Source organism: Lepisosteus platostomus, chromosome 5 (assembly GCF_059453375.1).
Source record: "Lepisosteus platostomus isolate fLepPlt1 chromosome 5, fLepPlt1.hap1, whole genome shotgun sequence".
NCBI lineage: Eukaryota > Metazoa > Chordata > Actinopteri > Semionotiformes > Lepisosteidae > Lepisosteus > Lepisosteus platostomus.
In genome coordinates this window covers 37,888,144-37,904,354 of record NC_142615.1, presented here as the reverse complement: position 1 = coordinate 37,904,354, position 16,211 = coordinate 37,888,144, and the positions used below count along the sequence as shown (strand labels likewise).

General features: G+C 40.1%; 1 protein-coding gene and 2 non-coding genes across 3 annotated transcripts in view; 1 reads left to right on the top strand and 2 right to left on the bottom strand.

Moving 5' to 3' along the window:
* Nucleotides 1-16,211, top strand: part of LOC148666183 (antigen WC1.1-like) — a 648,305-nt gene that overhangs the window by 582,018 nt on the left and 50,076 nt on the right. The gene's annotated exons all lie outside the window — the stretch shown is intronic.
* trnan-auu (transfer RNA asparagine (anticodon AUU)) lies at nucleotides 7,763-7,836 on the bottom strand. Its single transcript has one exon. It is a non-coding gene; the product is annotated as a tRNA-Asn (tRNA).
* trnaa-ugc (transfer RNA alanine (anticodon UGC)) lies at nucleotides 13,174-13,245 on the bottom strand. Its single transcript has one exon. It is a non-coding gene; the product is annotated as a tRNA-Ala (tRNA).

Sequence of the window (16,211 nt, the reverse complement as noted above, 5' to 3'; positions counted from 1 at the left end):
ACTCAGGGAATCATGTGCTACTGAAGGGAGTGAAGTGCTGAAACAGATGACATGCCCCCTTGATCTCACATGCACAACTCTGCTGCAACATGCACAGCTACTGTCCACACCAGGCAGTGGGGCTTCAGCAGAATTTGCTACGCCACCTGCAATTACATATCCAGATGCACACATATACATGGCCCTTCTGTCCTTTTCAGGATCTCAAAAAAAAGCATAGCGTGGTTTTCCTGCCACCTGATTGACCTCATCTCCCTCAGAATGTGCACCGCCACATTCATTGCTGAAGCAGGACGGAGGCTAACGGACTTGTCAGAACAGTGAGGTTCAACGATCTCTCCAAAATATTGTGGTTGTAGTGGAAGAGATATGTTTTAAATTGTACCTTGGTATTTCAAACTCTCTCTAGAATGTTATCCATTTCTATATTATTTTGACAGGAACTGTTAAAAGGCTAATGACACTAGATGAAAAGAGAAGAAAGAAAACACAACGTTTCAGCCGTTGAGCCTTCTTCAGGTGTGAGGGCTCCACGGCTGAAATGTTTTGTTTTCTTTCTTTTCTTTTAAGCTTGGAATAGACCTATATCTTGTTCCTTTGCAGCCTACACATGGTGACGCAGCTCCCCACCTGAACTGCTAATGATACTAGATGCCTGGTAGTTTGTGGTACTTGGTTATTGTCTTATGTTTGCTCAAACTGCATATGTGTTGTAGCGGCGAGGCTTATTAATAAGAAAGAATTAAGTGTTCTGAGCTTTCCCAAATGGTCATCTCTCTGTTCATCTCTGTGGTGCAGCCACAGAGAAACTATTCATGCAGGCTGATTTAAGGTTTCCTTTGATAAGGTTTCCTAGGACAGCTCCCAAAGGGGGATGCACTTAGCTAAGCCTGGCTATCATGATCAATGGTCATCCATTGGCGCCTATCTGTCCAGGGAGTGCCAGATGGACATCTGGACTGCATTCCTAGGTGTTAGGAGTAAATGACTCATATCTCACCTTGATCAACCAATCAGGAACTGGTAGGGCCGAGTAACCCACGTGGGACTCTGATGCCCATGGAACTTTCAGCCAATCAACGAGCTGAAGTTCCTCCAGGTAAAAACAGGCAACACAGAGAGCCTGTAGTAAGATTCAGGAGAATTCTGTGGACTTTTCTAAAGGGAATTCAAAGGAGAATTCCAGGGCAGGACAGCCCAGGAGCAGAAGGCTCCCAAAGGCAAGACATTCTCACAGCGTGCCTCCTGACCATCCTGAGACTCAGCCCGGACAACCACGGAACGGCCAGTGTGTCCGAGTGCCAGAACTTTCCTTTGTTCTAAGAGTCTAGAGCGGAGGTTGCCAGAGAGTAACCAGAGGATCCACCCGAGGTTAGCACCAGTAGCAGGCCTCGTGAACAGGTTGGAACTGTGGACAGCTGAATCACTATTCAGAACTAGCGCTTCATCAGGAACAAACCGGTCTTCTTCCTGACTTGCTGGGACCCACAGTCATCTTTTCTCCTGTGAGCAAACTTTGCTAGTTAAAGCCAACACTAAATAGCCGGTAAGTGAGCATCAGCAGCGCACCGTCGCAAGCCGCACAGCACAGCCTGGCACCGAGCCAGAGAGCGCGGATTGGACAGCAACAGCCTGCAACTGTTTCTTTGAGTCCGCAGGAGATCTGAATCCCCAGAGATTGGATGAGTATTCAACTTCACTGCATTACTGCTCGAGAATTCAATTGTTATCCCAACCAGTTGATATCAATTTAATTCCTAAGAGTTATGTACTTGTTTTGAGTATCTAATGTAGAAGTTATAACCAAGTTCATTTACAAAACGGTCTAAATGAATGATATATTGAACGTATGTCCTTTTGATATGTGTAACACTTTGTAACTGACTGAATATATACCTTTTGTATTCTGATAACCCTCTCGATAAGATCTGTTAGGTTTATATGCATATTCTATGTATTAATAAATGTATCCTTGTGTATTAGTACCTGTGTGTGTGCGTTGTTTGAGTTATGTCGCATGGTTGGATTCTAAAGCCATCAAAAGAATCAATTTTGTGATTTACTGCTACAATTAATAATTGTCCCAGTAAATGCCCAAACCCTACAGAACTGGTGCCTTCAGAGAGCACACTACAGTGTGATTGCATATTTTTGTGTATTTTCATATGTCAATACTTAATTCACTCACATTCCTGTATGCTTGGAAGGAAGGCAGATTGGATTTGGCACAGGACGCCTGCTCATATATGTTGATCTTTGTTGGGTTGGAAAAACAATGATAAAAAGTGTATGAAAAAGCTCTCCCCAACATTTCCCTTCTCTTGGCCATGGTTACACTGCCCTTTCTTTCTGTCTTTTGTCCTTCTACAAAGATTCCAGGGCTCTTCATCCACCATAATATCAGAAGCCAAAAATAACCATCTAATGTGTAAACAGCATTTGTAATGTTGGTAGCTGGAAGAGGTTAAGTATGTTTGCAAGACCTAGTTGATTACACCACAGACTTACCTTGTTTTTTTTTTCTCTTTTAAAGGCTGTGCTGGACTGTACCACTATCATAGAAGATTTTTTTCAAGACACATCGCAGTTCCATAGTAGAATTTATCAATAGTAGAATTCCATAGGACATTATTTATCAACATCTAACATTACCCAGTGTGAGACTCTGCCAGTAAACCTCAGAGCATTGAGTTCTCCAGTGGTGAAGATGGCTTTCTGAAGTCATGAAATCCACTGCTCGGATGCCTGAGAGACAGTGATTGAATCCTGGTTGGAATTAGGCTCTCTGTTAGTATTGATCAGTGGGAATTATGTGGTAAAAAGGGAAAACTCCTTTACTTTAGTCACTTTGAAAGTTCAAATGTACAGATCTTCAGAAACCCCAGTCTGAAGGATGAAGCAGGTTCTGCTCTAGGAGTTGCCTAGGTTTTGCTCCATTCAATCCAAGCAGATAGTCTAACATTTGCCTTCTCTTGGCCATGATTACACTGCCCTTTCTTTCATCTTTGTACTTCTACAAAGATTTCAGGACTCTTAATCCACCATAATATCAGAAGCCAAAATTAACCTTCTAACATGTACAAATCATTTGCAATGAAAGGAGGTGGAAGGGTTTAAGAATGTTTGTAAGACCTGGTTGATTACCACACATAGACATACTTTGTTGTCAGTTTTTTTTCTCTTTGAAAGGCTATAGGAGGAGTGTGATGGACTGTACCACTATCATAGAAGATATTTTTCTTCTAAGGACACTTCTGTAGCGGCAAGGCGTATTTAAAATACAGGAATTAAGTTTGCTGCTCCCTTGCCAGTCCCTCTCTCCCTCATCTCAGTGCAGCTGGATACAGAGAGGCCATTCCATCTGGTTCACATTTAAGGTGTTTTTCTAGCTTTCCTGATAAGGAACAGCTCCCAAGGCTGAGATTCACCAGCCACCCTAATAAGTGGCCTTACTGTCTGGGAGATTCCATGGGAGAGGCTCATCCCAAGGTTTACAACCCTAAGGTCAGAGGTCACTGTTACTCATCCTCCACCTCAATCAGCCAATCAGGAACTGGTAGGGCAGGGTAACCCCACGTGGGTCTCGAATGCCCGCGGAACTTTAAGCCACTGAACTACCGTAGTTCCTCCAGATAAAACAGGCAGCACGATGCCCAGAAGGTGCCCCTCCAGGATGTTCTCAGACTCAGCTCGGACAATCACGTGACGGCCAGTGTGTCCGAGTGCCAGGACTTAACTTTGTTTTAAGAGTCGAGAACGGAGGTTGCCCATGCATAACCAAAGGATCCGCCCGAGGTTAGCCCAGCAGCAAGCCCCGTGAACCGCCGGTACTCCACCGTCAAAGCTCGCCTGATCAACGAGTGAACTACGGTTGGAACTGTCGACAGCTGAATCTCAGGATTCAGGACTAGCGCTACATCGGGAACGAACTGGTCTTCTTCCCATCTAAAGAGTGTGACTGGCTTGGACCCGCAGTCACTTTCCATGTGCACAAGCTCTGCTGGTTTCAGCCAACACTAACTTCAAAGAGCATCAGCAGCGCATCACAGCAGGAATCTCTCCCTCCTCTTCTTCTTGCCAGCCGCACACAACAACAGCCTGCCACTGCTTCTTTGTGTCCGCGGGAGATCTGAATCCACACAGATCGGATGAGTATTCAACATTCTGCATTACAGCTCGAGAATTCAATTGTTACCTCAACCACAATTGATATCAATCTAATACCTATGAGTGATGTACTTGCTTTTGAGTATCTAGTGTAGAAGTTGTAATCCCAGTTTATTTACGAAACAGTCTAAATGAATGGTATACTGAATGTATGTCCCTCTTGGTTTAGAACTCTTCATGATTTAATATATACCTTTTGTATTCTGCTAACCCACACTCTTAAGATCTGTTATGTTTATATGCACATTTTATGTATTAATAAGTGTATTAGTATCTGTGTGTGTGCGTTAATGAGTTAACCCGCAAGGTCGGATTTCTAATAGCCCTCAAAGAATCATTTTGTGACTTACTGCTACAATTAATAATTGTCCCAGTAAATACACAAAACCCCTACACACGCATGGAAACCAATATTTACCTGCTAATCCAGAATGCAGCAGAGAACAGTTGGACAGAAGGTTAGTATCTGTCGATACTGCATCACAGAAGTCAGTCTCTTCCCCCTCATTATGCAGGCTGACTTGTTCACGATGAACTGTCCTCCAGTGACAGTCAGCTAAAATCACTGACTCAGACATGGTGTTGATACACTGATGGCACTTTGATGATTTGGTTAACATGCTTTCCTCTTAAACAGGAGATGCTGAGTTTAAATCCCAGCAGTGCCTTTCTTCCTTTCTTGTCTTACAAAATGTATCACTATGGATGATTACGTACAGCTTGATTTTGTTTAACGCAAGTTTTCATTTTCTTTCTGGAACAACTTGCTTTTCATGAAATTCATACAGCTTGTGAAAGATGAAATACAAATCTTGCCTTGTATATTGCAGGCTGGTAAAAAAAGCATTATTTTCTTTTTTTTAAGCTTGCAAATGGAGAAAAGGGACACACATGAGTCTCTGTTAATTGAAAGGTTAGTGGTTTGAGCCCACCCAGAAATGCACTTCTCATTATTGCAATGTAAACCTCATCTCTACTTATTTGGATTTCTTAGCAAAACCTTAACCCACTTGATATTTGCAAGAAATGTGAATGTTTTTGTTAAACAATTAAGTATGTAAGTCAATATCACTGGGAATGGCCAATAATGACCAACATTCAAGGACATCATATTCAGCCAAGGACTTTGATCTTCGAACTAGCAGAAGAATTCATTTATGCTCTCGATGCATCCTTAGTTAGAATATTTAAAATTACGACAAAGATTTGTTGGAGAACTTGACAAGCAAAAAAGACAGTTGGACAGCATGATTATGCTAGGACTGTACATTTGTATTTTAAAACTTTTGTATATTTATCTTAATTGTAATATACATGTAACCATAAATTCTGTTCTATGTAAATACATTTTGTTGTATTTTATCATATTTTAGCTGAGGGCACAAGGGGGTCTATTATACCTTCCGAAACTTCCAAGACAACTATAACAGAGGCTCATATTTTAATATAATTTGCTTTAAAAGAAAACCACAATTTGTACAATATCATCCCTCAATATCGACGTTCAAATGAAGGATTTAAAGAAGCAACAGCGATAGGAGAGTACATTGATTTTGGACCAATGTTTGCATCTGAATGATCCTTCCTCCTGGAAAGAAGAAAAAACAGGTATGTTTTGAGTCTCATGATGATGCTCTTCTGGATAAAAAAAACAGTGCAAATTTGTTTCGGATGTATTTTGGATAAAATTATAACTGTCATCAAAGAGAAATTTGATCAGTTGAGTGCAGTCGAAACTTTTGACATTTTATAGGATGACAGGACGTACATTTAGGACTCAGTACCGATAACACTGCTGATATTGATGGAGTAGAAATTAAGTGTATTGGCAATTTTATCTGAGGCAAGAAGTACTAGAACACCTCCTATAAAAATGTTAGGATTCAGAGCAAGAAATATTTTTCCACTTCACCCAATGGTATTGCATTAACGAGGCTGAAGCTGGCTTCTTATTCGCCAGCTTCTTCTTCTGCCTTAAATGCTGCTGCTGTGATGTTATGCCGCCTTTCGCCTGTAGATGGCTCTTTACAGTAATTTTTAAAAGTACTAATCGGGATGGATTACTGTATTTATCCTCAGTAAAGGGGAATATGTAAGTAGTGACTATCCAAATAACATTTTTGTGTGAAACACATTTCAGAAAATTGTAAACCAATTTTCAAAACTCACAATAACACAAACACAATAAGTAAATAAGACAAAGGCAAAACATAAGTTCACAGGCACTTTCTGCATATTTACCACGACCTTGCCTTCTGATCATAAAAAGTCTTAAAATCTTGCATTTTACAAGAACTTTTTATAAATGGGACATTTAGAACATGGCATATGAGAATATATGGTTAACCGAGGATGAGCAACGGGTGATTGCACTTTCTGCTTCTTGCTATAAACCTACCCCTGGTTATAAAAACATCTAAAAATTCTGACACTGAGGTGTGAGAGACAATGGAACAGACTATCAAAATCCTGAACTTTAGGAAATTTTACTGTGCCATTTTTTTAAATATGACCCTGTGAACATGGCATGTCCCTCCTTCCTCATTACCAAAACATCTCAATGTTCCGACACTATGTACATTGCTAATTACAACACTTCACTGTTGCATTTCTGAATTGTGACATTGTGAACATGGCATGTTAAAGTATATAGAATCAGATCAGAACAGGCTTAATGCAATTCATAGTGATTTATCATTTTCTTACTTTCTAAATGAAAAAAAAAATTCAGTGATTATGACACTTCGGTATGACATAAAATATGCTTCAATGACAGAATAAATAATCATGGAAAAAATACCCACAGTGGACATTCATAGTTGTGATTATAGGAATGTTAAATATCAGGTGAGTAGCTGCGTCAGCATGCGTAGGCTGCAAAGGAACAAGTAAAGGGTTATTCCATGCTGAAAAGAGAAGAAAGGAAACACAACGTGTTGGCCGTGGAGCCTTCTTCAGGTGTTAGAAAGACAGGGCAGTATGCAAAGATAATTTTCTTTTTATCTTTGCTTACTGCAGTTTATCTTTGATGACAACATCAAAGACATTAAGGGATTCTTACGGCTAACAGCTCCACATCAACTTCCTTTTATAACTAACCTCATCAGATCTCTCAACTCCCAACTCTTCCAGTTTCTCACTTCAGAGAAGGATAAAAAACTCAATCATCCTCTACAGAGAAAAACCATCAACACCCCTACCACCTCCACCAGTCCAAACCTTGTTGTTACTGTACCCTCTGACCTTTCCCTTTCACCCTTTTGCATCCTCAGCTAACATATTTTAATATTACAACACAATTACAATAAATTGTACAGTATTTACAGTTTAAAATTAAGGTAAATATCAAAATCCAACTGCACAGTGCTAACAAAACAATGCTTGTCAAGTTCTCAAACAAATCTGCATTGTATTTTTAAAATATTTCAGCAGAGGAGTTGCGATGTTGTCTGGGGAGTTGCGATGTTGGGCATTATTGGACATTTTTGACACGTGTTGAACAGTCGCATTTCCTACAAATATTAAAATGGCTATGGTTTAGCTGAGAAATCCAATCGACCTATGCGAAAACAATGTTTACATCGCAAAAGAAACCCGTCCCTGGGTGGACTTGAACCACCAACTTCTCAGTTAATAGCCGAACGCGCTAACCGATTGCGCCACAGAGACTGACGAGCGGAGTCTTTCCTCGAATCAGAAAAAAAAATCTCTTACCGTTTATTTTGCCAGCCGGTAATATTTCTTCTGCACTGATAACCAAGAACTGAATTTAATGTTTCGCAAGCTGTGTGAATTTCATCAAAAACAAGTTTTCCAGAAAGGAAATGAACACATGCATTTATCGAAATCAAGCCCTTTGTGAGTGCCCAAAATGGTACGTTCTGTACTACAAGATAGGAAGAAAGACACGGCTGTGAGTTGAACCGGTGCTTTTGTTCAATAAAGAGGCACTTTAACCAACTAAGCTACGGTGACAGGACTTCCATTACCTTTTACAGCCACTTGGACACACCGCTCTGAGACATCTGCGTTCAGAAAGCGCTGAACCTGCTCTCAGAGCAAATTGCCTCTTTTACATACAGTAGCAGCCCCGACACTGAGAAACGAAGAGAACTGGCTTTTATCCGGCATTTTTCATGTCCAATGCGTTTGACATCTCCCAAGGGCGACAGAGTTCGTTTGCAACACTATTTCTTCTTCTTTTTTATTTCTGTACGCTTTGATAAAAAAACGAGAAATCGTGCAAGGGAAAAATGTCTTTTTTCATAGAGAAAACGTGCACAAGGAAATGTTGTGTTGAGAAGAGGTGATTTAACATGATACGTGACCTAATTTATCGGAGTAAATGCTCACCCACCAAGGTCTGGAGAAGTTGGAGAGTCTAGTGGATGTAATAATTATACGGTGTTGTGGAAGAAAACAGTCTTTCTTTGAATTCTCAATCAATCGGAATTTCAGTGCGAAACATAAACCCTTTGTCTGATTTAAAGAGATAATATTTTAAAACTCATAAAAAATCAGAAAACACGTTTCTCACTTTGAAATTTTAGACGGGGCGACGCTGAGTATATTATGGGGGAATTCCGGTTATGTGAAATACCAGCAGTTTAATAAATAACGCATCTGATTTTGGATCATAAGATTGTAGGTTCGACTTCTACCTGCCTCGTGTAAATTTTATTCAAGCTCCTCAGTAATAGATGTCTATTATGTAATGAACCGCACCTGAAAGCAAACATTGGGTCTGTTTCCTTTGTTTTCCAGCATGAAATAGCAAATCGTTACAAAAAGTACCTGCTAATGTCCAATAGCGTTTTTTTTTTCAAATTACATTTTCAGGCTTCAGACACTTTTTAATAAAACAAAAGTGTCCGGAAACTCCCTAACTTTCAGGTTTGCTTGAACCTGTATTAAAAGAAGTTATTTGAAACTTCCGGGATTCCATTCTCTGATGTAGCTGTCTCTAAAGACGGATGTGATGTTTCCCAGATGTGAACTGTGCCTTCTCTCTTGTGTTCAAGGGTATTCGCTGTGTGAGATCCTAACTGTATGTCCAGTAGGGCTCTATTTTGTTTAGATTATCTATGTGGAATTCAACTACATGGTTTGAATTCCGTGTTCAGGACGAGCAGAACCTGAAAAACTAAAAGCAGACCTCAACGTGATTTGAACATGCAGCCGTCTGATCTGGAGTCAGACATGCTATCTTCGCGCCACGAGGTCATAGCTGTTCGCGCCTTTGAATTCCCCAAAGGAGACAAATCAACTTCACAAAAAAAAAATATCCTGTGAAGAGCGCCGCTCTTCCGAAGAGAGTCTCTTCATCCCAGACCACATTTTATTCTTCCTGTGCAGCTCTTGTGCAGGTGTTGTTCTCAATAACAGATCCAGGAACACTGACTGTTTTTCTGTTATTTTTTAATTAAGTACACCATGGTGCAACGGTAGCACATCTGACTCTAAATATCCAAGTTCATTTTCAAAGTATTGTAACGCAACGGGGGCTCAGGTGGGCGCCCTTACCGCATCATCCCGACTGAGGCTCGAACCCGGGACTCCCGCGTCTCTCTGCAGCGACCTAGCCCCGTGAGCTAAAGAGAGATTTTGTATCATTTTCACTGAGACCAAGGAGTGTTAAGCTGTACATGAATCTTTGTGGCTCGGTTGTTAACAAAAAGGGTGGTGGTTTGAGCCCTCCCAGGGACGCTATGAGCCTTTTAAAGTACACACCCATCTCACTTTATCTCCACGGCCGGTCTTGTACCGCAATCAAATACAGAGCCCGCAGGGGGTAGTAGGCTCGCAAATATAGCTCACTGTGTATATAATAAAGAAGCAGAGGTTAGTTTCTTATCTGCGCGTTACAGGGTCTTATGCAACTCGTACCAACAGCTGGGGTTTGATCCCTGCACGGGCTATTAGTTGAAAGGCCATTGTAAATGACGTGTAAGAGATTTATAGATAGACACTTTATTGATCCCATGAGGGGAATTAATCAAGCTTATCCAGCTGGCTTTTATGTTTCACACTAAATTGCGATCTTGAAACCAAAATAGTTAGAAATATGGAACACAACCTTTGTTCCCCAAGAAGGAAAGCTGTTTAACACTGATGTCACACCTTTTTAATCAACCCAGATTGTGAAGACAACTCTGCCCTGTCAAAAGAAAATGTTGCACAAAAGTTGGAAAGCACACTCTGAATCCATCTGTACTGTATATTTGATTTCCGGGAACCATTCAAGGCTGCTTGGTGCTTCGCAAGCAAGTCATTTAACTTCATTTTAATATGGATGCAACCATAAATGTTCTTAAGCATGTTGTACTTTTGTCGTACTTTTTAAAACATTTTAACTGAGGACGCACGACAGCTTTCATACCTTGTGATACATGCAAGACATCTGTAAACGAAGATGTAATTACAGTCAAATTGGCAATTAACAGAAAACCACAATTTGTATAATATTATTTCTCTATGTCGATGATCAGTTGAAGGATTTGAAGAAATTATATAATATTATTCCTCGATATCGATGATCAGTTGAAGGATTTAAGGAAACAGCAGCGATAGAAGGTGATTTTAGTTTTGAACCCATCTTTACACCTCAATAATCCATGTGTCCTCGAAAAAAGAAAAGACAGGCATGTTTTGAGTCTCATAATGATCATCTTCTCGATCCAAAGAAATGTATAAATTTGATTCCTTCCGTAGTATTTTGGATTTTCTTACGAAGATCTCACGTATTGCCAGGATCTATATTTAGCGTTCTGTAGTGATAACACTGCTGATATTGATTGAGTAGAAATCTATGATGTATAGACAACTTTATCTGAAGCGAGTAATCCAAGAATGCTACTTATGAAGTGTTAGGATTCATACCAAGATATACTTTTTGTTTTCAACCCAAAATGCTGCTATTGCATTACATATTATGTGAACATTACCAGTTTTGGTAGCTTCTCTGTGCGAAACTAATGTTCAAAACTGAAACTAATTACAAAATAACTTAAGATCAACCATGACAAAAAATTATAAATCAGGACTAATATTAATATCAACTCATATTACTACAGAAGAAAAGATTTAACTGAAATATTAATAATACTATGCAAGCCTAAAAAGTAGAACAATTCAATTTATATAACTTTTATTTTTTTTATATTTTGAGAAATGGGCTCACACACAGGAAGACACTAACGTTTCTCTTCGTTAGAGTATGTGAATAACAGTTTAACCCAAAATGTTTGGAGTCCAGAGGGAGGACTTGCTCGCTGAATGATCTCTCAAGAAATCCCTGGTGAGATTCAAAAGGTGTTTTCTTCAACAGCCACGAACAGTTTGATGATCTTCTCTGGATTTTCTGAATATGACGTTAAATTAGTTCAAATCAGGTGGTAGTTAACAAAACTAAATGCTTTGGAGGTACATTTAAAACAGCAGAGCAACACTGTAGCACTTCGAGTGTGCCAGAGTTTAATTGTGTAAACCTGTCTCTCTATGAACACGAGCAAAGAGTTCTCACTCAACAGAAGACTGTGATGTGAGCACAGTAATATAAAGCACCTGGAGATGCGGGGGATTGAACGGATTGTTATATGCTTTAAGTGATGGCTGTACGCACAGAAAAAAACGACAGTACTGATGATTTTTCTTTTTAGTTGAAGCACAGATTCTTTCCAAGATAATGGATAAAGGCAACCCAGTGGATACTCTAGTAGAATGTGGAAGACCGTTCACCTATGTAACCAACGCAACCACAGGAACAACGTCATGAAGCAAAATCAATTCCCCATTTAAATTTGACATGTGAGGTATGTTTTGTGACTGCTTGATGTAAACCCTATGATCTCTTTTGAACTTGGATAAGTTATTTCTGATGGAGCGCTATCAGCAAATATTTAATAAGCTTTACCCCTGCCAATGATTCGGCGTGAAGTATCACAGACAACTGCTTTCACAGACAAAAACAGCTCACCACCACAGCCAATATTAAATGTAGTTGCTGGCACACTACAATGTGCACTGGCTCATATGTGATTTCGGCAGACGTTGCTCCCTATGTAAAGCTGAAAGTGCCAAAGATCATTTCTGTTGAGAAAACATTTTTTTCTGCATTGATGTTAAGCTTAGGGAGCCTGTCTTTTTGAAATTCTTTCTCTAAACACCGTCTGCAGCCTCCAGAGAGACTAACAAATATTTTTTTTGAGAAAATGTCTCACACATCAGAAGACACTAACGTTTATCTACGTTAGAGTATGTGAATAACAGTTTAAGTGAAAAAGCTGTAATTGTGATTTTGCAAAAATTCAATAAATTGTCCATCAACAGTAAGAAATTATTAAGAAAGTAAGAAATTGTTTTATTTAATAAAGTATAAGACATGAAGAGAGTTTACAGGTTATATCCTTCGCTTTGTCAATTAACTTAAGTGTTCAGGATCCAAGCTCGTGTGTGGATGATTGTGTTTCTTGAATCTCTTTAATCATCAAATGTTGTTGTTTAGTCCATCAGTTTATTCTCGGGTTGTACCATAGATATTTTATACACTCAATACTTTTCATGCTCTTTTGCCTTTTCCTTCACATACGGAAAAAGTTCAAGGTGTTCTTGTTGCTGTGCTCCACACCTACACGAAAGCACATGTAACAGTACAGGACACACAGTGAGGAATTCGCACAGCTTTCAGCTCAGTGCGGAGTTCAGAGGGAGGACTCGCTCGCTGAATGATCTCTCAAGAAATCCCTAGTGAGACTCAACAGGTGTTTTCTTCAACAGCCACTAAAAGTCTGATGACCTTCTCTGGATTTTCTGAATATGACGTTAAATTAGTTCAAATCATTTGGTAGTTAACAGAACAAAATGCTTTGGAGGTACATTTTAAACAGTAGAGCAACACTGTAGCACTTTTGTAGAGTGTAATTGTGTAAACCTGTCTCTCTATGAACACGAGCAAAGAGTTCTCACTCAACAGAAGATTGCGATGTGAGCACAAAATAATAAGACACCTGGAAATGCTGGGGATTGAACCCAGGACCTCATACATGCAAAGCATGCACTCTACCACTGAGCTACATCCCCTAGGGTGCAGGTTGTAGAACTGACGTAAAGATGTGCATATGTTCACTGAACACAATCCACCCTTCACGAAGAATGCCTGCAGTTTCCCACTTTCGTGTTTCTTCTACTACAAAGTAAATTCATGGGAATGAAGAAATAAGGAAGGGAAAATAATCGCATCGAAGCTTCCAGAGACTGGGCAAAATGAATAATGTATTTTTATATCCAGTCACATGGGCGACTGGTTGATTATTCAACAGGGGAGTGCGTTTTTCTACCTCCTTACTCGACTGTCTTTCAATTATGTTTTCTTTGAAATCTTTTTGCATCTTTTAAGTGCTTGCGATTAAATTACGCATAGAAAAACAGCAGTACAGTTGATGTTCATGGACGGATGCACACAACTCCAGTTTTTTCATTGGAATTGAGTTCAGAGCTGGAGCTGATCTCCAAAAAACACTGTTTTGGGTAAGTTGTCGAAATTCGCATGAGTCTGCAGACAACTTACCCAAAGTGTTTTCTATAGCTTTCAGGTGCAGTTCATTTATATAAAGGAATGTAAGTGGTATAAACTCAACAAGCCAGACGGCAGTCGAACCTCTAATTTTCTGACGCGAGGCCTGACGCGTTATTCATTACGCCACTGACACTGGTATTGTAGGGCTAAAAAAACACGTTTTCTACATTTGTGTCTGTTTAAAAATCACTCTAAAAAAGACAAAGGGTTTGTGTGTCGCGCTAAAATTCCGCTTCATTTCGAATGCAAATAAAAACCGTTTTGTTCCAAGAAATCATAAATTTGTCCCATCCTTCATACTATACTTCTCTCTTGTAGTGGTAAAGCATTTTGATTTAAACTGAACAATATATGAAGGTTTCATCTATACACTTACACATAATAAGTATACGAACAAATACTGGGAAGAAGCCGCAGCTCAGGTATTAGAGAGATTTAAAATCGGATCGGAGGATTTAGAGTCCAGAGTGCAAACCGACAGCTGACACAGGTCTTTTATAGAACCGTTTTGATTTCCTCTACTTTGTCCACGTGACGTCATTGTCCTGCTCGCAGCCGAGCCCGACACACGTCTGGTTTTTGTCGCTGGGCGCACACCCTGCGGTCCATGCGGGTCCTAATACCCCCAGTACAATGACGGGGATACTAAACTGTAAACAGGTGCCGTCCTTCGGCTGAGACGTAAAACTGAGGTCCTGACTCTCTGTCAGCATTCAGGAGAATGGTGGTGGTGGAGGGGAGTCCCCATTACCTGTAAAGCGCATTGAGTGGAGTATCCAGAACAGCGCTATATAAGTGTAAGCAATAATGATGATGATGATTATTATTATAATGTAAAATCCAATAAAAAAAATCAATATTTGATTCAAAATAGATTAATGTAAAAACTGATAAAGCTAATGCTTTTTTCAGGGCTATATCTACTTTTTTTTTTTTTAAAGCGAAGTCTGTCGCAATTGTGAAAGTTAGAGAATGTGTACCAGCGGGTGCCTTCATATCGCGAGCGTCAGTCTCGCCCGTAGCTGCGAGAAGGTTAAAAGCGCCCAAGTGATCTGTCTTTCGTCAAAGTAATTGCCGGAGCAGTAAAACGCAGAGCACCATCCAGCAGCTGTAAACGATATTCGGGGAAGAGCTGATTCTGTTTTCAGCACAGGCAGTGAGAATGAGCTCAGTCCGGCTCCCAGCAGAATCCATCCTGGTTTGGTTACAGTGCGTCTGAGGCTCTTTGGATCGTAACGTTAAAAAAAAAAACAATTGCTCACATCGTGTGACTTCCACGACAGGAAGGAAAGATATCACTTAAAAAATCAGAACTGAAGATTTGGGACCTGGGCCTCTTCTTCTTCTTCTTCTTTTTCACAACCTTAGTCCCAGACTGTCCTGGGGTCAGCTGCTTTGGTTGCTCTTCTCCATTTGTCTCTGTCGAGCACATCTTTCTCACTCACTTCACATACCTCCATATCTTTTCTCACACAATCTATCCATCTCTTTCTAGGCCTGCCTCTTCCTCTGTTACCTTCCACCTCAAATCCCATTACCCTCTTTGTTACTTCCTCAACGTCCCTCCTCATGATATGTCCATACCACCGTAACCTCGCCTCTCGCATCTTCTCAACCACATCCACCACCCTACATCGTCTACGGATTTCTTCATTTCTGATCTTATCCTTCATTGAAATCTGCAGAATCCATCTCAACATCCTCATTTCAGTTCTTCTCATCAAGTTCTCTTGCCAAGCATTCAGCTCCATATAGTAGTACAGGTCTAATCACAGTCTTGTACATTTTGCACTTTAACTTTCTGGGAATTTTCCTGTCACAGATTATTCCAGTTATTTCTCTCCACTTGTTCCATCCAGCTTTCACTCTTTGTTTTACTGCCTCCAGTGTTTCTCCTCCCTTTACCAGTTTTGATCCAAGGTATTTAAAGTCATCAACTTGTTTCAGTTTTCCTCCATTTGTCTCCTCAACATTGGTCATAGTATCTCCTCTTCTCTCCATTACCATTATTTCAGATTTTTCTGCATTCATTTTCAGTCCACCCTTTTCCAGACTTCTCTGCCATTTGAACACTTTCTCCTGTAGTTCTACTTCTGAGTCTGCCATCAGTGCCACATCATCAGCAAAGATGAGTTCCCAAGGCACTTCTGTTCTTACCTCCTCTGTCAGTGTGTCAATAATGTTTATGAAAAGGAAAGGACTTAGTGCTGATCCTTGGTGTACTCCAACTGTGATTTCAAACTCTTTTGTCTCTCCCTGTTGTGTTATCATCTTCGTAGTTGCATCTCTATAGGTTGCTTGAACTAACTTCACCATGCTTTCTGGTACTCCTTTCTTCCTCAAGCACCAATACACCACCTCTCTGGGCACACGGTCATATGCCTTCTCCAAGTCCAGAAAGGCCACATACAGCTTTTTCCCTTTCTCTAGTGTCTTCTCCTGTAACTGTCTCATCACAAAAATGGCATCT